This window comes from Nerophis ophidion, linkage group LG16 (genome assembly GCF_033978795.1).
Source record: "Nerophis ophidion isolate RoL-2023_Sa linkage group LG16, RoL_Noph_v1.0, whole genome shotgun sequence".
NCBI classification, from domain to species: Eukaryota; Metazoa; Chordata; class Actinopteri; order Syngnathiformes; family Syngnathidae; genus Nerophis; species Nerophis ophidion.
In genome coordinates this window covers 22,099,924-22,124,295 of record NC_084626.1, presented here as the reverse complement: position 1 = coordinate 22,124,295, position 24,372 = coordinate 22,099,924, and the positions used below count along the sequence as shown (strand labels likewise).

General features: G+C 40.6%; 1 protein-coding gene and 1 long non-coding RNA gene across 4 annotated transcripts in view; one reads left to right on the top strand and one right to left on the bottom strand.

Moving 5' to 3' along the window:
* Window positions 1-21,776, bottom strand: part of ptpra (protein tyrosine phosphatase receptor type A) — a 127,067-nt gene extending 105,291 nt beyond the window's left edge. Inside the window, exon 1 of one of the 3 annotated variants that reach the window (XM_061874664.1) lies at window positions 21,323-21,776. The gene's annotated coding sequence lies outside the window, so the exon portion shown is untranslated. The remainder of the gene's footprint in view (window positions 1-21,322) is intronic. The other 2 variants (XM_061874665.1, XM_061874667.1) reach the window with 2 other exon arrangements.
* Window positions 20,618-23,178, top strand: LOC133535146 (uncharacterized). The gene is made up of 2 exons (XR_009802157.1): window positions 20,618-22,531; window positions 22,957-23,178. It is a non-coding gene; the product is annotated as an uncharacterized LOC133535146 (long non-coding RNA).
* The last annotated feature ends 1,194 nt before the right edge of the window (window positions 23,179-24,372 follow it).

The following is a 24,372-nucleotide window of genomic DNA, read 5'->3' as shown; positions in this document are numbered from 1 at the left end:
CCTACCAAGTCACACCTACACTGTTACAATGTCCTACCAAGTCACACCTACACTGTTACAATGTCCTACCAAGTCACACCTACACTGTTACAATGTCCTACCAAGTCACACCTACACTGTTACAATGTCCTACCAAGTCACACCTACACTGTTACAATGTCCTACCAAGTCACACCTACACTGTTACAATGTCCTACCATGTCACACCTACACTGTTACAATGTCCTACCAAGTCACACCTACACTGTTACAATGTCCTACCAAGTCACACCTACACTGTTACAATGTCCTACCAAGTCACACCTACACTGTTACAATGTCCTACCAAGTCACACCTACACTGTTACAATGTCCTACCAAGTCACACCTACACTGTTACAATGTCCTACCAAGTCACACCTACACTGTTACAATGTCCTACCAAGTCACACCTACACTGTTACAATGTCCTACCAAGTCACACCTACACTGTTACAATGTCCTACCAAGTCACACCTACACTGTTACAATGTCCTACCAAGTCACACCTACACTGTTACAATGTCCTACCATGTCACACCTACACTGTTACAATGTCCTACCAAGTCACACCTACACTGTTACAATGTCCTACCAAGTCACACCTACACTGTTACAATGTCCTACCAAGTCACACCTACACTGTTACAATGTCCTACCAAGTCACACCTACACTGTTACAATGTCCATTTTCACATGATATCATTGTTGATGACTGAACTGCTGATATCAACCAAACGGCGGTGAGCTATTGTATCCTCCAACAGTGTGTAGTGAAGCATGTTTAGCTATTCCTCGTCCTGCAGTGATAATGATACTTGTAAGAAACTGACTTTTTTTTGTCACCATGGAGGCCAGGATTAGTGATTTAGAAGTAGCTAAAACACTGTGGAAGGATGTTAGCTGCATGTGTTAAAGCAGCTCTTCCTGAAGGTGTTTCAGTGTTATAACTTCACCTTTATCTTGACTTTTTACACCAAAATGCACCCATTCTCCCTTTTCTGTCTACACACTGTGTCTGCTTGTAAGTACTCTGTGTGTGTGCACTGCCGAACATGCTCCTCTGCTGGTAAAAGCAGCAATGTCAGCACGTGACAACGACGGGGTGTTGAGGGAGCGGTACTTTTTCAGGCGGTAGGTATAGTACCGAACATGATTTATTAGACAACCCTACAACCGGAGTCTGGAGTACCAATGACGTTGTCAAAGTACTGCAACTGTGTTTGATTTCAGGTAGTATTTACTTAAAATAGCCAATGCCTCTTTCTTGATATCCCAGATTTCAATTATTACCTCAAGAAAGATTGCTGAAACGTAATTTTGAGTAGCCTTGCATTGTTTTCAGTTTGTTATTAACTGTGCCAAATATTGTGTATAATTCAAGCTAACCCACTGTGGGCTCTGTAACTGTACTACATCTACTCAAATCAAGGGCAGGGTTGACACACAGCTGGACAAGACGGGGGTCAAAGGTACCTCACCAGCTCTGCAGCAAAATTGTTACTTCTGGCTTTTGGCAGGGCTTTCTGCTGCACACCAAGATAATGGTGGTCTGTGCCCGTCTCCATTCATTGCATATTAATACAGTTGCTATGTCTTGAGACTTGGAGGGAGGGGGTCTGGGCCGACAGGAATACTGTGAATGCTTCTAAGTGAGTCTAAGCCAGGGCCGCCATGCTTTGAAAGAGACCACAGATTATATGTCCCTGTTGCCACATACAACAGCCGCAATTGGCCTGGCTGAAGGATACAACTCCACGCTGGTGTGGTTGGAGCTTCATTAATCAGCCGGTGGCTTGTTGGACAGACAAGCACTTTGGTGGCCCTTTTCCATGTTATGAAGCCCAAATTGATGAGAGGACTTAAGGGATCATAACATTCATCCAAATAATGAATATGTCCACTTGGTTGTGGGCTCAGGGCACATAGGACACAGGATGTGGAGGCGCAATGTATGGTCTCCCCACAGAAGCCACTGAGACCTTCAAATGGGATGTGGGGCCCAGGGACTACACCAAGGGCAACGACAAAACCACTACGTACTTCAGTCTGTGTTTCAATTACACCTCAGAATATCATATACAAAAGCGGTGAAGTTGGTAAATAAAAACAAAATACAATGATTTTCAAATCATTTTCAACTTATATTCAATTAAATAGACTGCAAGGACAAAATACTTAACATTATTTTTTGCAAAAATTTGATGCCTGCAACATGTTTCAAAAGAGCTGGCACAAGTGGCAAAAAAGAGTGAGGATGTTGAGGACTGCTCATCAAAGACTTATTTGGAACATGCCACAGGTGTGCAGGCTAATTGGGAACAGGTGGGTGCCAGGACTGGCTATAAAGCAGCTTCTGTGAAATGCTCACTCATTCACAAACAAGGACGGGGCGAGGGTCACCACTTTGTCAACAATGACTGAGCAAATTGTTGAAGAACAACATTTCTCAAGCAGATATTGCAAGGAATTTAGGGATTTCACCATCTTCGCTCTGTAATATCATCAAAAGTTTCAGAGAATGTGGAGAAATCACAGCACGTAAGCCATGATGTTACACACCTTCCATCCCTCAGGCGCTACTGCATCAAAAAGCAACATCAGTGTGTAAAATGTGTCTCCTCAGTTCCCAAACCTTTACTGAGTGTTGTTAAAAGAAAAGGCCATGTAACACACTGGTAAAAATGCCCTTTTTGCAATGTGTTGCTGCCATTACATTCTAACTTCATGATTATTTGCAAAAAGTAACAAAGTTTCTCGGTGTGAACGTTAAATATCTTGTCTTTGCAGTCTATTCAATTGAATATAAGTTGAAAAGGATTTGCAAATCATTGCATATCTCTTTTGCGACTACTTCCTGATGTGGCCTGAATCTGATGCAAAAAGATGAGATTGGAAGCACTTCTGAGTGTTTAGGCTAGCAAGACAAACATGGGATCTGTGTCACCTGTCACCTGTCACCTGCGTGATTTGGAGTGCAGTGTAAACAAATAGGGACCCAAACTGCCAGTTCCCACATTCTTATATTGGTCCATCCTGCTATGCTGGTATCCTCCTCTTCCTCTGAAAGATAAGAAGCCCCCGCAAGATGAAGAGACATCAGAGAGCACACAGCAAGGTGGTGTGATGACAGTGTTTTCCAAATCCACTTAATCCCTACTCGCTTTTTTGGGTGGTGCAGAGAAAGTTGCTTCACTGACATTTTTCTCAGCAGCCAAGAAAGCTGATGTGCTGCTGCCAAACACATAAACATCTGCAACTCCTGCTTCTAACTGCTTTTAAATACAACCTTACTTTGACCTCTGCCAACAAATCTATTAAGTGATTTGCTAACAACTTAAAACGGAAACTCCATTTTAGTACACACAAACAGGAGAGGTACTGGCATGATTTTGTTCATGGCAGGATGCAATACTTAATGCCCTAATTGCCACTTGTGCTGCAGCGCCATTGAGAGAAGTTTAGGGGAAATGACAAAAATGTAGATCAACAATGTGTGAAATACAAACTCCAAAGCAGTGAAGTTGTCACCTTGTGTAAATGCTAAATCAAAAGAGAATACAACAAATCCTTTTCAACTTATATTCAATTGAATAGACTGCAAAGACAAGATATTTCATCTTCACACTGACAAACTTTGTTCTTTTTTGCAAATATTAGCTCATTTGAAATTTGATGCCTGCAACATGTTTCCAAAAAAGCTGGCACAAGTGGCAAAAAAGCGTGAGGAAGTTGAGGAATGCTCATCAAAAACTTATTTGGAACATTCTACAGGTGAACAGGCTCATTGGGAACAGGTGGGTGCCATGATTGGCTATAAAAACAGCTTCCATGAAATGCTCACTCATTCACAAACAAAGATGGGGCAAGGGTCACCACTTTGTCAACAAATGCCTGAGCAAATTGTTGAAGAACAACATTTATCAAGCAGATATTGCAAGGAATTTAGGGATTTTACCATCTGTGCTCCGTAATATCATCAAAAGGTTCAGAGAATCTGGAGAAATCACTGCACATAAGGCATGATATTACACACCTTCCATCCCTCAGGCGCTACTGCATCAAAAAGCGACATCGGTGTAAATGATATCACCACATGGGCTCAGGAACACTTCAGAAAAACACTGTCAGTAACTACAGTTGGTTGCTACATCTGTAAGTGCAAGTTGAAACTCTACTATGCAAAGCCAAAGTCATTTATCAACAACACCCAGAAACGGCGCTGGCTTCTCTGGGCCTGAGCTCATCTAAGATGGACTGATGCAAAGTGGAAAAGTATTCTGTGGTCAGACGAGTCCACATTTCAATTTGTTTTTGGAATCTGTGGACGTCGTGTCCTCTAAAACAAAGAGGAAAAGATCCATCCGGACTGTTCTAGGGTGAAAGTGTTGTAGGCAGCATGTGTGATGGTATGGGGGTGTATTAGTGAACAAGACATGACTAACTTACACATGTGTGATGGTATGGGGGTGTATTAGTGAACAAGACATGGGTAACTTACACATGTGTGATGGTATGGGGGTGTATTAGTGAACAAGACATGACTAACTTACACATGTGTGATGGTATGGGGGTGTATTAGTGAACAAGACATGACTAACTTACACATGTGTGATGGTATGGGGGTGTATTAGTGAACAAGACATGGGTAACTTACACATGTGTGATGGTATGGGGGTGTATTAGTGAACAAGACATGGGTAACTTACACATGTGTGATGGTATGGGGGTGTATTAGTGAACAAGACATGACTAACTTACACATGTGTGATGGTATGGGGGTGTATTAGTGAACAAGACATGGGTAACTTACACATGTGTGATGGTATGGGGGTGTATTAGTGAACAAGACATGGGTAACTTACACATGTGTGATGGTATGGGGGTGTATTAGTGAACAAGACATGACTAACTTACACATGTGTGATGGTATGGGGGTGTATTAGTGAACAAGACATGGGTAACTTACATATGTGTGATGGTATGGGGGTGTATTAGTGAACAAGACATGACTAACTTACACATGTGTGATGGTATGGGGGTGTATTAGTGAACAAGACATGACTAACTTACACATGTGTGATGGTATGGGGGTGTATTAGTGAACAAGACATGGGTAACTTACACATGTGTGATGGTATGGGGGTGTATTAGTGAACAAGACATGGGTAACTTACACATGTGTGATGTATGGGGGTGTATTAGTGAACAAGACATGACTAACTTACACATGTGTGATGGTATGGGGGTGTATTAGTGAACAAGACATGACTAACTTACACATCTGTGATAGTATGGGGGTGTATTAGTGAACAAGACATGACTAACTTACACATGTGTGATGGTATGGGGGTGTATTAGTGAACAAGACATGACTAACTTACACATGTGTGATGGTATGGGGGTGTATTAGTGAACAAGACATGACTAACTTACACATGTGTGATGGTATGGGGGTGTATTAGTGAACAAGACATGACTAACTTACACATGTGTGATGGTATGGGGGTGTATTAGTGGCCAAGGCATGGGTAACTTACACATGTGTGATGGTATGGGGGTGTATTAGTGAACAAGACATGGGTAACTTACACATGTGTGATGGTATGGGGGTGTATTAGTGAACAAGACATGGGTAACTTACATATGTGTGATGGTATGGGGGTGTATTAGTGAACAAGACATGACTAACTTACACATGTGTGATGGTATGGGGGTGTATTAGTGAACAAGACATGACTAACTTACACATGTGTGATGGTATGGGGGTGTATTAGTGAACAAGACATGGGTAACTTACACATGTGTGATGGTATGGGGGTGTATTAGTGAACAAGACATGGGTAACTTACACATGTGTGATGTATGGGGGTGTATTAGTGAACAAGACATGACTAACTTACACATGTGTGATGGTATGGGGGTGTATTAGTGAACAAGACATGACTAACTTACACATCTGTGATAGTATGGGGGTGTATTAGTGAACAAGACATGACTAACTTACACATGTGTGATGGTATGGGGGTGTATTAGTGAACAAGACATGACTAACTTACACATGTGTGATGGTATGGGCGTGTATTAGTGAACAAGACATGACTAACTTACACATGTGTGATGGTATGGGGGTGTATTAGTGAACAAGACATGGGTAACTTACACATGTGTGATGGTATGGGGGTGTATTAGTGAACAAGACATGACTAACTTACACATGTGTGATGGTATGGGGGTGTATTAGTGAACAAGACATGACTAACTTACACATGTGTGATGGTATGGGGGTGTATTAGTGAACAAGACATGACTAACTTACACATCTGTGAAGGCACCATTAATGCTGAAAGGTACATATGTTGCCATCCAAGCAACATCTTTTTCATGGACGCCCCTGCTTATTTCAGCAAGACAATGCCAAGCCAGGTGTTACAACAGCGTGGTTTCATAGTAAAAGTGTGCGGGTACTAGACTGGGCTGCCTGTAGTCCAGACCTGTCTCCCATTGAAAATGTGAGGTACAATATGAAGGCTAAAATATGAGGCAGGAGACTTTTGAACAACTTAAGTTGTACATCAAGCAAGAATGGGAACGAATTCCACCTGAAAAGCTTAAACAATGAGTGTTGTTAAAAGGAAAGGCCACGTAACACACTGGTAAAAAGGCCTTTTTCCAATGTGTTGCTGCCATTACATTCTAAGTTCATGATTATTTGCATTAAAAAAAGAAGTTTGTCAGTGTGAAGATGAAATATCTTGTCTTTGCAGTCTATTCAATAGAATATAAGTTGTATTGATTTGTTGTATTCTCTTTTTATTTAGCTTTTACACAAGGTGACAACTTCACTGCTTTTGTCTTTTATATTTACTTCCAGTGAAAGAGGTGTAACTTGCATCATGCATGTATTGGTGAATCAAATACAAGCGGTCACAAAAATATTCGTTCTGAGAGTGAGAGCGTAGATCCGCCACCACAAGCCCAGGGAGTATACATTGCCAAATGTGCAGAGAAACTTATCACTTCCGTAAGTGCTAAGAAAATACATCTTAATGACAACATCTTATCTCAACAAGGACGTCAAGTTTGGCCTCGGGGGCCATTTGCTAAAAGCTGTCTTTTGTTATGACACATTGTCAAAATAAAATGAACACAAAATATTGCATTATGGAAAAATGGAGCAAAAAAGCATAATGTAATGAGAAAAGGCTGAATTGTTGATATAACTACATCTAAATGTACATGTTAGCCTTTTTATTAGCTTATTTGATTACAAATGAAATGTCATGCTGCCACCATATGGAAATAATATTAAGAACAGCATTGTTTGTTTTAGATACTAAAAGCTGGGAAATAGGTGATAAGATTATTTATGAATCACAGTGTGAGAAAGTGGGAGATTATACAACATTGCTGTTCTTTTTTGGATGTATACTTAGTCCTCTTAGCAGCTGATACTGCAACTTCAATTCAATTCTGTGCAAAAAGATGTTGAATTGAAACTTTGAAAAACTTTTCAATAATGGAATGACTGTAGAAATACACGGGTTCAGTTTTGATTGAAATAGTTGTGTGGACTATCGTGGATATTTAGACTTTTAGGGAATAGACTGCTGCCATTTTTGTGTGGTGACAACCCTCGTCTCTCACAATGTGTAGCCTTATTCCTAGTCTTGGATGGTGCTGAGGTCAGGTGGGACCTTGGCGGAGGTATGGTGGATATGTGCTGGCCTCGGTCAATCTGTCCAGATGTGATGAGTCAAGCGCTAAGTAGTTATTTGTCACTTGTGACAACTCAGCCGCTACAATGCATCTCCAGTCCTGCTCATGCATCCATCCATTTTCTACCGACCGCTTATTCCCTTTCGGGGTCGCTGGGGGTGCTGGCGCCTATCTCAGCTATAATTGGGCGGAAGGCGGCGTACACCCTGGACAAGTCGCCACCTCATCGCATGCCTGCTCATGCATTACCTTTTTCCCCCCCAAAAGTTCAAGAACTCGCACTTTCCTTATGCAGAGGATAAAAAAACTTCAAATCAATGCTGTAATTAATACTAATAGTCACACTAGCGTTCTCCTGTTGTATCGAAGATCTTGGACCAATGTGAATACTTTGGTGGAGCCTTGCATTGCCATTTTTACCTTCAGTGATGTTCCACTTCAATGATAAGCTCTCCAAACAGCATCAGTGATGTCACCACATGACCATTGCTGGAGAAATACTATACAGCGACACATTTACTGGACATTGAAGCACATCAACAGTGTGCAAAACAGGTTATTTCCTCGCTCATTTAAAAATCAATAAATCGGCATCTACAATTAAAACATATCTGATGTGGCACTGTCAAAATTACAATTGCAAAAAACATTGAACGTGAAAAAATCAAGTAATAAAATATTTGAATTCACAATTTGTAGCACCTATTCCACGCCTTATAGGCCAGTGGTACTGGTGTGTGTTTGGGGTCATTGTCCTGTTGGAACACCCAACTGCGCCCAAGACCCAACCTCCCCCCTGATGATTTGAGCTCGTCCTGAACAATTTGGAGCTAATCCTCCTTTTTCATTGTCCCATTTAAAGCAGCAGTTCCATTGGCAGCAATACAGCATAATACTAACACCATCATGCTTGACGGTAGGGATGGTGTTCCTGGGATTAAAGGCCTCACCTTTTCTCCTCCAAACATATTGCTGGCTATTGTGGCCAAACTTCCAGCTCACTTTTTGTTTCATCTGACCACACAACTTTCCTCCTGAAGGTCTTATCTTTGTCCATGTGATGCTACTTTATGTTCTATACAAGTGTATGTAAACTTCTGACCATGACTGTACTTTCAATGACAGCTAACGCTAGCCACTCAAATGCTATGATTAGCTAACAACACCTAAAGCTAATGCATGTAGTTAACTACATCATTAAGTCTGAGAAGGTGTAAAAGAAAGGGCGCTATGTAAAATACATTTGAAAGTTTGCGGTCTGGAGGCGTGTGTGTAAATGTTGTTAATAGCCACTCTTTTTTGCTAGTGACGCATTTCTTTCCCATTGTGATGGATTTCCCTGAGGGGCTGCTGGAGCATCTTTTCTTGTTTCAACTTCTCCAGTTATACTAGTAATGTTCCTCAAGGTTCCATTTTAGCTCTTTTCTTATTCACGCTATTCAACGGCTTGCCCGCAGGTCCAGTTAAAAAAAAAAAAACATGTGAGAGGCTCACATTTTTGCATCAAATTCTTAAAAACACTAGAGTGCTGTCATAGAGATGATCTTTGACTAGCTTTTTAGCAGGAAGTCCGTACAAATAGCAGAGTGCTCTCCTAGCAAGGACACGACATTGAAACAACGTTGACAACTTGGTGAATTAGGTCCTGACGTAGAGCAACTCAAACACAACATTGAAACAACGTTGACAACTTGGTGAATTAGGTCCTGACGTAGAGCAACTCAAACACAACATTGAAACAACGTTGACAACTTGGTGAATTAGGTCCTGACGTAGAGCAACTCAAACACAACATTGAAACAACGTTGACAACTTGGTGAATTAGGTCCTGATGTAGAGCAACTCAAACACAACATTGAAACAACGTTGACAACTTGGTGAATTAGGTCCTGACGTAGAGCAACTCAAACACAACATTGAAACAACGTTGACAACTTGGTGAATTAGGTCCTGATGTAGAGCAACTCAAACACAACATTGAAACAACGTTGACAACTTGGTGAATTAGGTCCTGATGTAGAGCAACTCAAACACAACATTGAAACAACGTTGACAACTTGGTGAATTAGGTCCTGATGTAGAGCAACTCAAACACAACATTGAAACAACGTTGACAACTTGGTGAATTAGGTCCTGATGTTGAGCAACTCAAACACAACATTGAAACAACGTTGACAACTTGGTGAATTAGGTCCTGACGTAGAGCAACTCAAACACAACATTGAAACAACGTTGACAACTTGGTGAATTAGGTCCTGATGTTGAGCAACTCAAACACAACATTGAAACAACGTTGACAACTTGGTGAATTAGGTCCTGATGTAGAGCAACTCAAACACAACATTGAAACAACGTTGACAACTTGGTGAATTAAGTCCTGACGTAGAGCAACTCAAACACAACATTGAAACAACGTTGACAACTTGGTGAATTAGGTCCTGATGTAGAGCAACTCAAACACAACATTGAAACAACGTTGACAACTTGGTGAATTAAGTCCTGACGTAGAGCAACTCAAACACAACATTGAAACAACGTTGACAACTTGGTGAATTAGGTCCTGATGTTGAGCAACTCAAACACAACATTGAAACAACGTTGACAACTTGGTGAATTAGGTCCTGATGTTGAGCAACTCAAACACAACATTGAAACAACGTTGACAACTTGGTGAATTAGGTCCTGATGTTGAGCAACTCAAACACAACATTGAAACAACGTTGACAACTTGGTGAATTAGGTCCTGACGTAGAGCAACTCAAACACAACATTGAAACAACGTTGACAACTTGGTGAATTAGGTCCTGATGTAGAGCAACTCAAACACAACATTGAAACAACGTTGAGAACTTGGTGAATTAGGTCCTGACGTTGAGCAACTCAAACACAACATTGAAACAACGTTGACAACTTGGTGAATTAGGTCCTGACGTTGAGCAACTCAAACACAACATTGAAACAACGTTGACAACTTGGTGAATTAGGTCCTGACGTAGAGCAACTCAAACACAACATTGAAACAACGTTGACAACTTGGTGAATTAGGTCCTGACGTAGAGCAACTCAAACACAACATTGAAACAACGTTGACAACTTGGTGAATTAGGTCCTGATGTTGAGCAACTCAAACACAACATTGAAACAACGTTGACAACTTGGTGAATTAGGTCCTGATGTTGAGCAACTCAAACACAACATTGAAACAACGTTGACAACTTGGTGAATTAGGTCCTGATGTAGAGCAACTCAAACACAACATTGAAACAACGTTGACAACTTGGTGAATTAGGTCCTGACGTAGAGCAACTCAAACACAACATTGAAACAACCTTGACAACTTGGTGAATTAGGTCCTGACGTAGAGCAACTCAAACACAACATTGAAACAACGTTGACAACTTGGTGAATTAGGTCCTGACATAGAACAACTCAAACACAACATTGAAACAACGTTGACAACTTGGTGAATTAGGTCCTGATGTTGAGCAACTCAAACACAACATTGAAACAACGTTGACAACTTGGTGAATTAGGTCCTGACATAGAACAACTCAAACACAACATTGAAACAACGTTGACAACTTGGTGAATTAGGTCCTGACGTAGAGCAACTCAAACACAACATTGAAACAACGTTGACAACTTGGTGAATTAGGTCCTGACGTAGAGCAACTCAAACACAACATTGAAACAACGTTGACAACTTGGTGAATTAGGTCCTGACGTAGAGCAACTCAAACACAACATTGAAACAACGTTGACAACTTGGTGAATTAGGTCCTGATGTTGAGCAACTCAAACACAACATTGAAACAACGTTGACAACTTGGTGAATTAGGTCCTGACGTAGAGCAACTCAAACACAACATTGAAACAACGTTGACAACTTGGTGAATTAGGTCCTGATGTTGAGCAACTCAAACACAACATTGAAACAACGTTGACAACTTGGTGAATTAGGTCCTGACATAGAACAACTCAAACACAACATTGAAACAACGTTGACAACTTGGTGAATTAGGTCCTGACGTAGAGCAACTCAAACACAACATTGAAACAACGTTGACAACTTGGTGAATTAGGTCCTGACGTAGAGCAACTCAAACACAACATTGAAACAACGTTGACAACTTGGTGAATTAGGTCCTGATGTTGAGCAACTCAAACACAACATTGAAACAACGTTGACAACTTGGTGAATTAGGTCCTGACATAGAGCAACTCAAACACAACATTGAAACAACGTTGACAACTTGGTGAATTAGGTCCTGACATAGAGCAACTCAAACACAACATTGAAACAACGTTGACAACTTGGTGAATTAGGTCCTGATGTAGAGCAACTCAAACACAACATTGAAACAACGTTGACAACTTGGTGAATTAGGTCCTGATGTTGAGCAACTCAAACACAACATTGAAACAACGTTGACAACTTGGTGAATTAGGTCCTGATGTTGAGCAACTCAAACACAACATTGAAACAACGTTGACAACTTGGTGAATTAGGTCCTGACGTAGAGCAACTCAAACACAACATTGAAACAACGTTGACAACTTGGTGAATTAGGTCCTGATGTTGAGCAACTCAAACACAACATTGAAACAACGTTGACAACTTGGTGAATTAGGTCCTGATGTTGAGCAACTCAAACACAACATTGAAACAACGTTGACAACTTGGTGAATTAGGTCCTGACGTAGAGCAACTCAAACACAACATTGAAACAACGTTGACAACTTGGTGAATTAGGTCCTGACGTAGAGCAACTCAAACACAACATTGAAACAACGTTGACAACTTGGTGAATTAGGTCCTGATGTTGAGCAACTCAAACACAACATTGAAACAACGTTGACAACTTGGTGAATTAGGTCCTGATGTTGAGCAACTCAAACACAACATTGAAACAACATTGACAACTTGGTGAATTAGGTCCTGATGTTGAGCAACTCAAACACAACATTGAAACAACGTTGACAACTTGGTGAATTAGGTCCTGATGTTGAGCAACTCAAACACAACATTGAAACAACGTTGACAACTTGGTGAATTAGGTCCTGACGTAGAGCAACTCAAACACAACATTGAAACAACGTTGACAACTTGGTGAATTAGGTCCTGATGTTGAGCAACTCAAACACAACATTGAAACAACGTTGACAACTTGGTGAATTAGGTCCTGATGTTGAGCAACTCAAACACAACATTGAAACAACATTGACAACTTGGTGAATTAGGTCCTGATGTTGAGCAACTCAAACACAACATTGAAACAACGTTGACAACTTGGTGAATTAGGTCCTGATGTTGAGCAACTCAAACACAACATTGAAACAACGTTGACAACTTGGTGAATTAGGTCCTGACGTAGAGCAACTCAAACACAACATTGAAACAACGTTGACAACTTGGTGAATTAGGTCCTGATGTTGAGCAACTCAAACACAACATTGAAACAACGTTGACAACTTGGTGAATTAGGTCCTGACGTAGAGCAACTCAAACACAACATTGAAACAACGTTGACAACTTGGTGAATTAGGTCCTGATGTTGAGCAACTCAAACACAACATTGAAACAACGTTGACAACTTGGTGAATTAGGTCCTGATGTTGAGCAACTCAAACACAACATTGAAACAACATTGACAACTTGGTGAATTAGGTCCTGATGTTGAGCAACTCAAACACAACATTGAAACAACGTTGACAACTTGGTGAATTAGGTCCTGATGTTGAGCAACTCAAACACAACATTGAAACAACGTTGACAACTTGGTGAATTAGGTCCTGACGTAGAGCAACTCAAACACAACATTGAAACAACGTTGACAACTTGGTGAATTAGGTCCTGATGTTGAGCAACTCAAACACAACATTGAAACAACGTTGACAACTTGGTGAATTAGGTCCTGATGTTGAGCAACTCAAACACAACATTGAAACAACATTGACAACTTGGTGAATTAGGTCCTGATGTTGAGCAACTCAAACACAACATTGAAACAACGTTGACAACTTGGTGAATTAGGTCCTGATGTTGAGCAACTCAAACACAACATTGAAACAACGTTGACAACTTGGTGAATTAGGTCCTGACGTAGAGCAACTCAAACACAACATTGAAACAACGTTGACAACTTGGTGAATTAGGTCCTGACGTAGAGCAACTCAAACACAACATTGAAACAACGTTGACAACTTGGTGAATTAGGTCCTGATGTTGAGCAACTCAAACACAACATTGAAACAACGTTGACAACTTGGTGAATTAGGTCCTGACGTAGAGCAACTCAAACACAACATTGAAACAACGTTGACAACTTGGTGAATTAGGTCCTGATGTTGAGCAACTCAAACACAACATTGAAACAACGTTGACAACTTGGTGAATTAGGTCCTGACGTAGAGCAACTCAAACACAACATTGAAACAACGTTGACAACTTGGTGAATTAGGTCCTGACGTAGAGCAACTCAAACACAACATTGAAACAACGTTGACAACTTGGTGAATTAGGTCCTGACGTAGAGCAACTCAAACACAACATTGAAACAACGTTGACAACTTGGTGAATTAGGTCCTGATGTTGAGCAACTCAAACACAACATTGAAACAACGTTGACAACTTGGTGAATTAGGTCCTGATGTTGAGCAACTCAAACACAACATTGAAACAACATTGACAACTTGGTGAATTAGGTCCTGACGTAGAGCAACTCAAACACAACATTGAAACAACGTTGACAACTTGGTGAATTAGGTCCTGATGTTGAGCAACTCAAACACAACATTGAAACAACGTTGACAACTTGGTGAATTAGGTCCTGATGTTGAGCAACTCAAACACAACATTGAAACAACGTTGACAACTTGGTGAATTAGGTCCTGACGTAGAGCAACTCAAACACAACATTGAAACAACGTTGACAACTTGGTGAATTAGGTCCTGATGTTGAGCAACTCAAACACAACATTGAAACAACGTTGACAACTTGGTGAATTAGGTCCTGACGTAGAGCAACTCAAACACAACATTGAAACAACGTTGACAACTTGGTGAATTAGGTCCTGATGTTGAGCAACTCAAACACAACATTGAAACAACGTTGACAACTTGGTGAATTAGGTCCTGACGTAGAGCAACTCAAACACAACATTGAAACAACGTTGACAACTTGGTGAATTAGGTCCTGATGTTGAGCAACTCAAACACAACATTGAAACAACATTGACAACTTGGTGAATTAGGTCCTGATGTTGAGCAACTCAAACACAACATTGAAACAACGTTGACAACTTGGTGAATTAGGTCCTGATGTTGAGCAACTCAAACACAACATTGAAACAACATGCTTTTCGACAACATTTAATCAAGGTCGGGTTCAGATGTTCATTTGACCGTTGAATCTTGCTCATTTCCCAGCCAAGATTCTACAACACAAATACAACGTTGAAACAACATGCTTTTTTCTGAGGTGTATTTATTATCAGCTTGTGACGGTGATTTGAGCGTTGAAATGTGGTCATTTCCCAACCACAACACAAATACAATATTGAAACAACATGCTTTTTGACAACGCTTAATCAATGTTGGGTTCTGACGTTCATTTCAACATTGAATTTGGGTCATTTCCCAACCAATATCCTACAACACAAAAGCAACATTGAAACAACATGCTTATTGACGACCATTGTTCAATGCCAGGTTCTAACGTTGATTTGACCATTGAAATGTGGTCATTTTTCAACCACAACACAAATACAACCTTGAAACAACATGCTTTCTGCTGACATGTATTTATTTTGTAGTTGTGGTATTGATTTGACAATTGAAATTTGGTCATTTCCTCACTAAAAAGGTGCATCTACATTAATCCAATCAATATTGTAGAACACAAATACAACGTAGAAACAACATGCTTTTTGACTATATTTAGTCACGGTCGAGTTCTGATGTTGATTTCAACGTTGAATTTGGGTCATTTCCCAACCAATATTCCACAACACAAATACAACGTTGAAACAACATGAGTTTTACTGACGTTTATTTACTTTCAAGTTTCGACGTTGATTTGACCGTTGAAATTGGGTCATTTCCCAACTAACAACGTGGATTTTAATTAAAAATCAACATTGTGTCAATTTACAAATACAACTTTTTTGCAATGTCCTTCCAAAGTCAGTTTTAAAACATGCTTTTTGACGTACAGTACAGGCCAAACACCTTTGGACACACCTTCTCATTTAAATAATTTATTTGTTTATTTCCATGACTATTTACATTGTAGATTGTCACATCAAAACTATGAATGAACACATGTGGAGTTATGTACTTCACAAAAAAAGGTCAAAACACTAAAAACATGTTTTATATTTTAGTTTCTTCAAAATAGCCACCCTTTGCTCCGATTACTGCTCTGCACACTCTTGGCATTCTCTCCATGAGCTGCAAGAGGTAGTCACCTGGAATGGTTTTCACTTCACAGGTGTGCTTGCAGCTCATGCAGAGAATGCCAAGAGTGTGCAAAGCAGTAATCAGAGCAGAGGGTGGCTATTTTGAAGAAACTAGAATATAAAACATGTTTTCAGGTATTTCACCTTTTATTTTGTTAAGCGCCCGCGACCCCAAAAGGGAATAAGCGGTAGAAAATGGATGGATGGATTTTGTTAAGCACATAACTCCACATGTGTTCATTCATAGTTTTGATGTGACTATCTACAACGTAAATAGTCATGAAAATAAAGAAAGTGCATTGAAATGAGAAGATGTGTCCAAAACCTCCAGCCTGTACTGTATATTCTGACGTTGATTTCAACGTTGAATTTTGGTCATTTCCAAAGCAATATTCTACAACACAAATACAACATTGAACCCACATGCGTTTTACTGACATTTATTTACTTTCAAGTTTCGACGTTGATTTGACCATTGAAATGTGGTCATTTCCCAACTAACAACGTGGATCTACATTAAAAATCAATGTTGCGTCATTTTACAAATACAACTTTTTTTTGCAATGTTGTTTCTAAGTCAGTTGATTAAACACGTATGTATAATCAGCGTTGTATCAATGTCTTGTGCCTAAACAGACCAAAATCAAAAGTCTACCATGCAGGACACTGGTTCTACGGAATATACAACATAAGAATAGTGAAGGGATTAGTCTGTCCACCAGTCCTTAGCTTTCTGGACATGTGGGCCCCAAAACTATTTAGTTGACTATCCCTGGTGTAAACAAACAATGAAACAATCAAAACCTGTAAATGGCAAGCTCTGTTACACCCAGAGTGTTAGGAGACAAGAGAGAGAGAGAGAGAGAGAGAGAGAGGTACAATGCTACAAAAAGCAGGGAGGAGAAAACATTTGGAGAAGTACTAAGGGGAACTTCAGGTTTTATACAACAGAGCTAATGTTGAAGTATCAATGATAGTCATGTTGGGGCGACCTCATTCCCAATGTTGAAGTATCAATGATAGTCATGTTGGGGCGACCTCATTCCCAATGTTGAAGTAGCAATGATAGTCATGTTGGGGCGACCTCATTCCCAATGTTGAAGTAGCAATGATAGTCATGTTGGGGCGACCTCATTCCCAATGTTGAAGTAGCAATGATAGTCATGTTGGGGCGACCTCATTCCCAATGTTGAAGTAGTAATGATAGTCATGTTGGGGCGACCTCATTCCCAATGTTGAAGTATCAATGATAGTCATGTTGGGGCGACCTCATTCCCAATGTTGAAGTATCAATGATAGTCATGTTGGGGCGACCTCATTCCCAATGTTGAAGTAGCAATGATAGTCATGTTGGGGCGACCTCATTCCCAATGTTGAAGTAGCAATGATAGTCATGTTGGGGCGACCTCATTCCCAATGTTGAAGTAGTAATGATAGTCATGTTGGGGCGACCTCATTCCCAATGTTGAAGTATCAATGATAGTCATGTTGGGGCGACCTCATTCCCAATGTTGAAGTAGCAATGATAGTCATGTTGGGGCGACCTCATTCCCAATGTTGAAGTATCAATGATGGTCATGTTGGGGCGACCTCATTCCCAATGTTGAAGTATCAATGATAGTCATGTTGGGGCGACCTCATTCCCAATGTTGAAGTAGCAATGATAGTCATGTTGGGGCGACCTCATTCCCAATGTTGAAGTAGCAATGATAGTCATGTTGGGGCGACCTCATTCCCAATGTTGAAGTATCAATGATGGTCATGTTGGGGCGACCTCATTCCCAATGTTGAAGTATCAATGATGGTCATGTTGGGGCGACCTCATTCCCAATGTTGAAGTAGCAATGATAGTCATGTTGGGGCGACCTCATTCCCAATGTTGAAGTAGTAATGATAGTCATGTTGGGGCGACCTCATTCCCAATGTTGAAGTATCAATGATAGTCATGTTGGGGCGACCTCATTCCCAATGTTGAAGTATCAATGATAGTCATGTTGGGGCGACCTCATTCCCAATGTTGAAGTAGCAATGATAGTCATGTTGGGGCGACCTCATTCCCAATGTTGAAGTAGCAATGATAGTCATGTTGGGGCGACCTCATTCCCAATGTTGAAGTAGCAATGATAGTCATGTTGGGGCGACCTCATTCCCAATGTTGAAGTAGTAATGATAGTCATGTTGGGGCGACCTCATTCCCAATGTTGAAGTAGTAATGATAGTCATGTTGGGGCGACCTCATTCCCAATGTTGAAGTATCAATGATAGTCATGTTGGGGCGACCTCATTCCCAATGTTGAAGTAGCAATGATAGTCATGTTGGGGCGACCTCATTCCCAATGTTGAAGTATCAATGATGGTCATGTTGGGGCGACCTCATTCCCAATGTTGAAGTATCAATGATAGTCATGTTGGGGCGACCTCATTCCCAATGTTGAAGTAGCAATGATAGTCATGTTGGGGCGACCTCATTCCCAATGTTGAAGTAGCAATGATAGTCATGTTGGGGCGACCTCATTCCCAATGTTGAAGTATCAATGATGGTCATGTTGGGGCGACCTCATTCCCAATGTTGAAGTATCAATGATGGTCATGTTGGGGCGACCTCATTCCCAATGTTGAAGTAGCAATGATAGTCATGTTGGGGCGACCTCATTCCCAATGTTGAAGTAGTAATGATAGTCATGTTGGGGCGACCTCATTCCCAATGTTGAAGTATCAATGATAGTCATGTTGGGGCGACCTCATTCCCAATGTTGAAGTATCAATGATAGTCATGTTGGGGCGACCTCATTCCCAATGTTGAAGTAGCAATGATAGTCATGTTGGGGCGACCTCATTCCCAATGTTGAAGTAGCAATGATAGTCATGTTGGGGCGACCTCATTCCCAATGTTGAAGTAGCAATGATAGTCATGTTGGGGCGACCTCATTCCCAATGTTGAAGTAGTAATGATAGTCATGTTGGGGCGACCTCATTCCCAAACTCACGCACCCCATCCTCAACAACACTGTTTTTCAATCTCTTGAGCCAAGGCACATTTTAGTCATTGAAAAAATCCAGAGAAAATGTTAAAAAAATGAAACTCAGCAGCCGATATTGAGAGTAAAAAGTGGTTGTGGCAATTGTTGGATATGACTTTGAAGCATAAGCAAGCATGCATGACTACAGCTCTTGTCTCAAAGTAGGTGTACTGTCACCACCTGTCACATCACACCCTGACTTATTTGCACTCTTTTGCTCTTTCCCTGCGTGTACTCTTTTACTTCTCGTCTTGCGCTCCTGTTTCCGTGGCTTTTGTTTTTTTGTTGGTATTTTCCTGTAACAGTTTCATGTCTTCCTTTGAGCGATATTCCCCACACTTACTTTGTTTTAGCAATCAAGAATACTTCAGTTGTTTTTATCCTTCTTTGCGTGGACATTGTTGATTGTCATGTCATGTTGGGATGCACTTTGTGGACGCCATCTTGGCTCCACAGTAAGTCAGTCAGTAAGTCAGTTTAGTTTCATTTTGTTTAGCCATCTCTAAGCTTCAATGCCTTTTCTTAGCGGCACTCGCCTTTGTTATTTTTGGTTTAGGCATTAGACACCTTTTTACCTGCACCCTGCCTCCCGCTGTCGTCTGCAAATAGTGATCACGACAAACCGTGTTTTCGACATCTAACAAAGCAATTGGCTACCTGCTGCCACCTACTGATATGGAAGAGTATTACACGGTTACTATGTCCAGCTCGAGACAGCACCGACACTCAACAACAGAACATTATTTGCGGATTGTAATTACTGGTTTGGAAATACCGTATTTCATTGTACCACCGGGAATATAGTATGCGCCTGCCTAGAATTTCCACTGGGTCAAACTCGTCACGTCACGAGTGACACTTCACCTGTCATCATTTTCAAAATGGAGGAGGCTGATTTCAATCATTTCAAATCGCATAAAGTGAAGATTAAGAGCTATTCAGTAGGATTTAAGGTCCAAGCTATTGAATATGCTAAAAAGAACAGTAAGCAGCTATGTTTTATTAATATACCGTAGCTGCGTGTGTCAAATATGAGTCATTAAATGACTCCCGCCTCCTGGTGGTAGAGGGCGCTAGTGATCCTTCTTGCGACTACTCGGCTGCAGAAGAAGTGACAACAAGCAGCAATCGTTTATTTTTTCCTCTCACTTGCACTTTTAACATGGAGGATTACATATCTAAAATAAAACAGTTTTCTAAACTGGACTTTCAATGGAAGCAGGAGGTAATAAAGGAAGATCTCCATCGAGACAGAGAGACTTTTAAAACTGAAGAAAGATAAGGAAGACTTCTATAAACAAGTTATCGATGTTTTTGATCAGAAGGAGCTGCGCATGGACTTCATTTATAAGTAAAGGTAAGACCAGAATAAAAAAATTTTTATTATAAAATGTGCTTTTCATGATGGTATCCTTACATCACACTCAAATGGATAAGTGCAGGCCTAAATGTACTGCATGCCTTTGGTAAGTGCCGGAGTGAGAAGAGGTTTTAAAATAATTAGCGCCCAATTCAATTCAAGGAAATACGGTGATATGTTTAACCCAAATAGGGGAAATGACAAGACTCCAACTAGTGTGCCGCAGCACAGTGTTTGAACAACGCTGCTCTACAAAACAAACAGTGCGGATCAATAAAGTGGAGACAACAGCTTTGTTGAGATAAGAGAGCACCTCTGGTTGTAAAATCATCTTCAGACCCGACTTTCCCCATGACGCCCCCTCCTTCTCCCCTTTCACCAACATGTCCCTCCCTGCCTGCGAGCTACAGTGTCCGGCAAGTATCAACAAAGAAAAAGTCTCCAGGTTTTCATCCGGTCTGTGGGAAGCGGGCTAAGCCTGTCAGACAGAAAGCGGGGTGAAAGTAGGTGTTGATGCGGGGGGTGCAAAAAGAAAGATGACGCTAAGCCTGTGAGACACAAAGCGGGGTAAACAAAGTGACAAGAAAGATGAGATGGTCAGAAGTGTGCCTGACTAATAACTAATAATTAATAAGCAAACTGTGCCTGACTAATAACTAATAAGCAAACTGTGGCTGACTAATAACTAATAAGCAAAGTGTGTCTGACTAATTAGTAATAAGTAATAAGTAATACGCAAACTCACCAGGCAGCAGGAACGCCCAGAGGAAGCCCAGGAGGGGCAAAGGCCGAGGAATGTGAGTCCGCTCCCTCGTCCTGGCTTTCGGCCCCGACACCCCTGCAGGAGACAGGGAGCGGGCTGGGGGCGACCAGGGGGAGCAGGGGGGCTGCTGGTAGCCGAGCAGGAGGCTCGGGGCTCGGACACGCCGCCAACAAGACTCCGCCGCTAAAGCCTCAGCACGCAGCACGCAGCACAATCCAGGCCGGAAAAGAAAGATTAATGCGCCCTCATGCGTCCTCCGATCTTAGCTTCCGGTCATATTTGGGCTGCAATCCCTCGCTTTTGTCGCCTCAGTCCGGGACGTCGGCCGAGCATTCTACACCGCCATGTTGTGTGTGTGTGTGTGTGTGTGTGTGTGTGTGTGTGTGTGTGTGTGTGTGTGTGTGTGTGTGTGTGTGTGTGTGTGTGTGTGTGTGTGTGTGTGTCAGGAAAAAGGGGAGCGGGAGCAGAGAGCCAAAGGGAGGCCTCTTCAATATATACTACAGCGACCTCAGCTGGCGCTTTTTGGCTATTGCAGCACCTTTGCAACACATACAGTGGTGGTCAAAAGTCTAGGTACACCTGTAAAGAACATCATGTCGTGGCTGTCTTCACTTTCCAATCATGTCTACAACTGTTATATTTTTGTGATGTAGTGATTGGAGCACATACTTGTTGCTCACAAAAATATTCATGAAGTTTGCTTCTTTTATGAATTTATTATGTCTCCACTGAAAATGTGAGGGTCAAAAGTATACATACAGCAATGTTCATATTTGCTTCCATGTCCCTTGGCAAGTTTCACTGCAATAAGGCACTTTTGGTAGCCATCCACAAGCTTCTGTGCACATTTTTCACCACAAAATTGCTGCAGTTCAGCCAAATGTGTGACATGTACTTGTTTCTTCAGCATTGTCCACACCTTTAAGTCAGGACTTTGGGAAAGCCATTCTAAAACCTTCATTCTAGCCTGATTTAGCCATTCCTTGACCACATTTGAGGTGTAATTTGTGGTCATTGTCCTGTTGGAACACCCAACTGTGCCCAAGACCCAACCTCCCCCCTGATGATTTAGGTAGGTTGTCCTGAACAATTTGGAGCTAATCCTCCTTTTTCATTGTCCCATTTAAAACAGCAGTTCCATTGGCAGCAGAACAGTCCCAGAGCATAATACTACCACCACCATGCTTGACGGTAGGTAGGGTGTTCCTGGGAATAAAGGCCTCACCTTTTCTCCTCCAAACATATTGCTGGCTATTGTGGCCAAACAGCTCACTTTTTGTTTCACCTGACATCACAGGGACAAAGATAAGACTTTCTGGAGGAAAGCTCTGTGGTCAGATGAAACAAAAATTGTCCATGAAACCACTATTGGACTTTGTCAATATTTACACACGTCTGGTATCAGTATAATATATCAGCATATATTATACTGTATGTAGAATATGTAAATATTACATATATGTTATATTTTGTATTGCTACTATGGTACATTTTTGTTTACTTTATACCTGCATTATAAGTTTGTCTAAGTCTCTATGCTTTAAAAATAAAAAAGCAACACAAGTTAGGCCTGAAGTGTAGTGGGATCCATGTTCCACTCTGCTCATTCATACCAGGGGTCTTCAATGGCAGCCCGGGGGCCAGATGACATCATTTCAGGTACTTCCTCCTGTTCTACATAAGACTTTGGACCACGAGCAACACATTGGCATATCTTTACATCACAGGTGTCAAACTCAAGGCCCAGGACTACATGTGGTCCGTCACTTCATTTCATTTGGCCATCCAAAGCCAGGAAATAATACGTATCAATAAAGCACTGTAACTTTTCTAACTAATATGTATTCTTTCTTTCTATTTTGGCAGAAAAAAAAAATGTACTCCATGTAATTGCAAATTACTTAAATATTGTCAAATTATTCCAAAATATATGATACATTCACATTTTTTTTTAAATAGAAATGAATACCAATAATGATTTCAAAACAAGTTATCCATCAAATTGTGCAACGTAAAAGCAGCAATACATTTCATGGTTTTTAGATTTTCGTGGTTTTTACAGCATTTTTCTCTAAATGGAAAAAAACAGAACCTTTTTTTACTGTAATAAACTGTTGTGCCTTTTTGGCATTTACAGTAATACACAGAAAAATCTACACTCTTTGATTTGTTGGGGGAACAAACTGGCAGCTCAGGTGCCAAAATGTTTTTATAAAATTGCATTTTTTGTTATTTACAGTAAAAAAACAAATACAATTCTAAACTGAACTGGTGAACTTATTGCAATTTATCATATTTTTTTACATTTTAGTTAATAAAAAAATAAATAATAATAAAATGCAGTCAAAAAGTTTGGGGACTCCTGACATAAAGTTTGCGATTGTAAATCATGTTCATGAGATTAATCCATAGTAAAATTCCCTTCAAGAAAAAAGTAACTTTTTAATAAGAAAAAGCCTAATACCCAAATTGTGTTACTCATTGAAAAACAACCCAAAAAGAGTTCATAATTTTGAAAACCCAGAAAATTTGTTAAAATATCACCATTGTATCCCAAAAAATTGGTTGCCCTTCAAAAAAAACCTCCTAAATGTGTGCACACATTTTTTTAGAGTGCACAAAAAAAAAAATAAATGCTGGATTATTTTGGTAACCCAATTTATGGGTTGCGAGGGTCAGGTTAAATGTTGGAGTTTTTATGAAGAGTAACCCATTTGTTGGGTTACAATGATATTATTTTAACTCATTTTCTGGGTTTTCAAAATTATGGATACATTTTTGGGTAAGACGTTTTTGTTTTTATTAAAAAGTTACTTTTTTCTTGAAGGGGATTTTATTGTGGATTAATCTCATGATTGTGATGTACAATCACACATTTATGTCAGGAACTCACATGGCCGGGCAGTCTGTGCAATTGTGTCCCTGGCAACATTCTGATCTTTGACTTGTTCTTTTCCAGACGGTCTGTCAAACCATCAATGTTCCCGTAACTCTGACAAAGTAGACCAAAATCAAATGTCCACTGTAGAGGA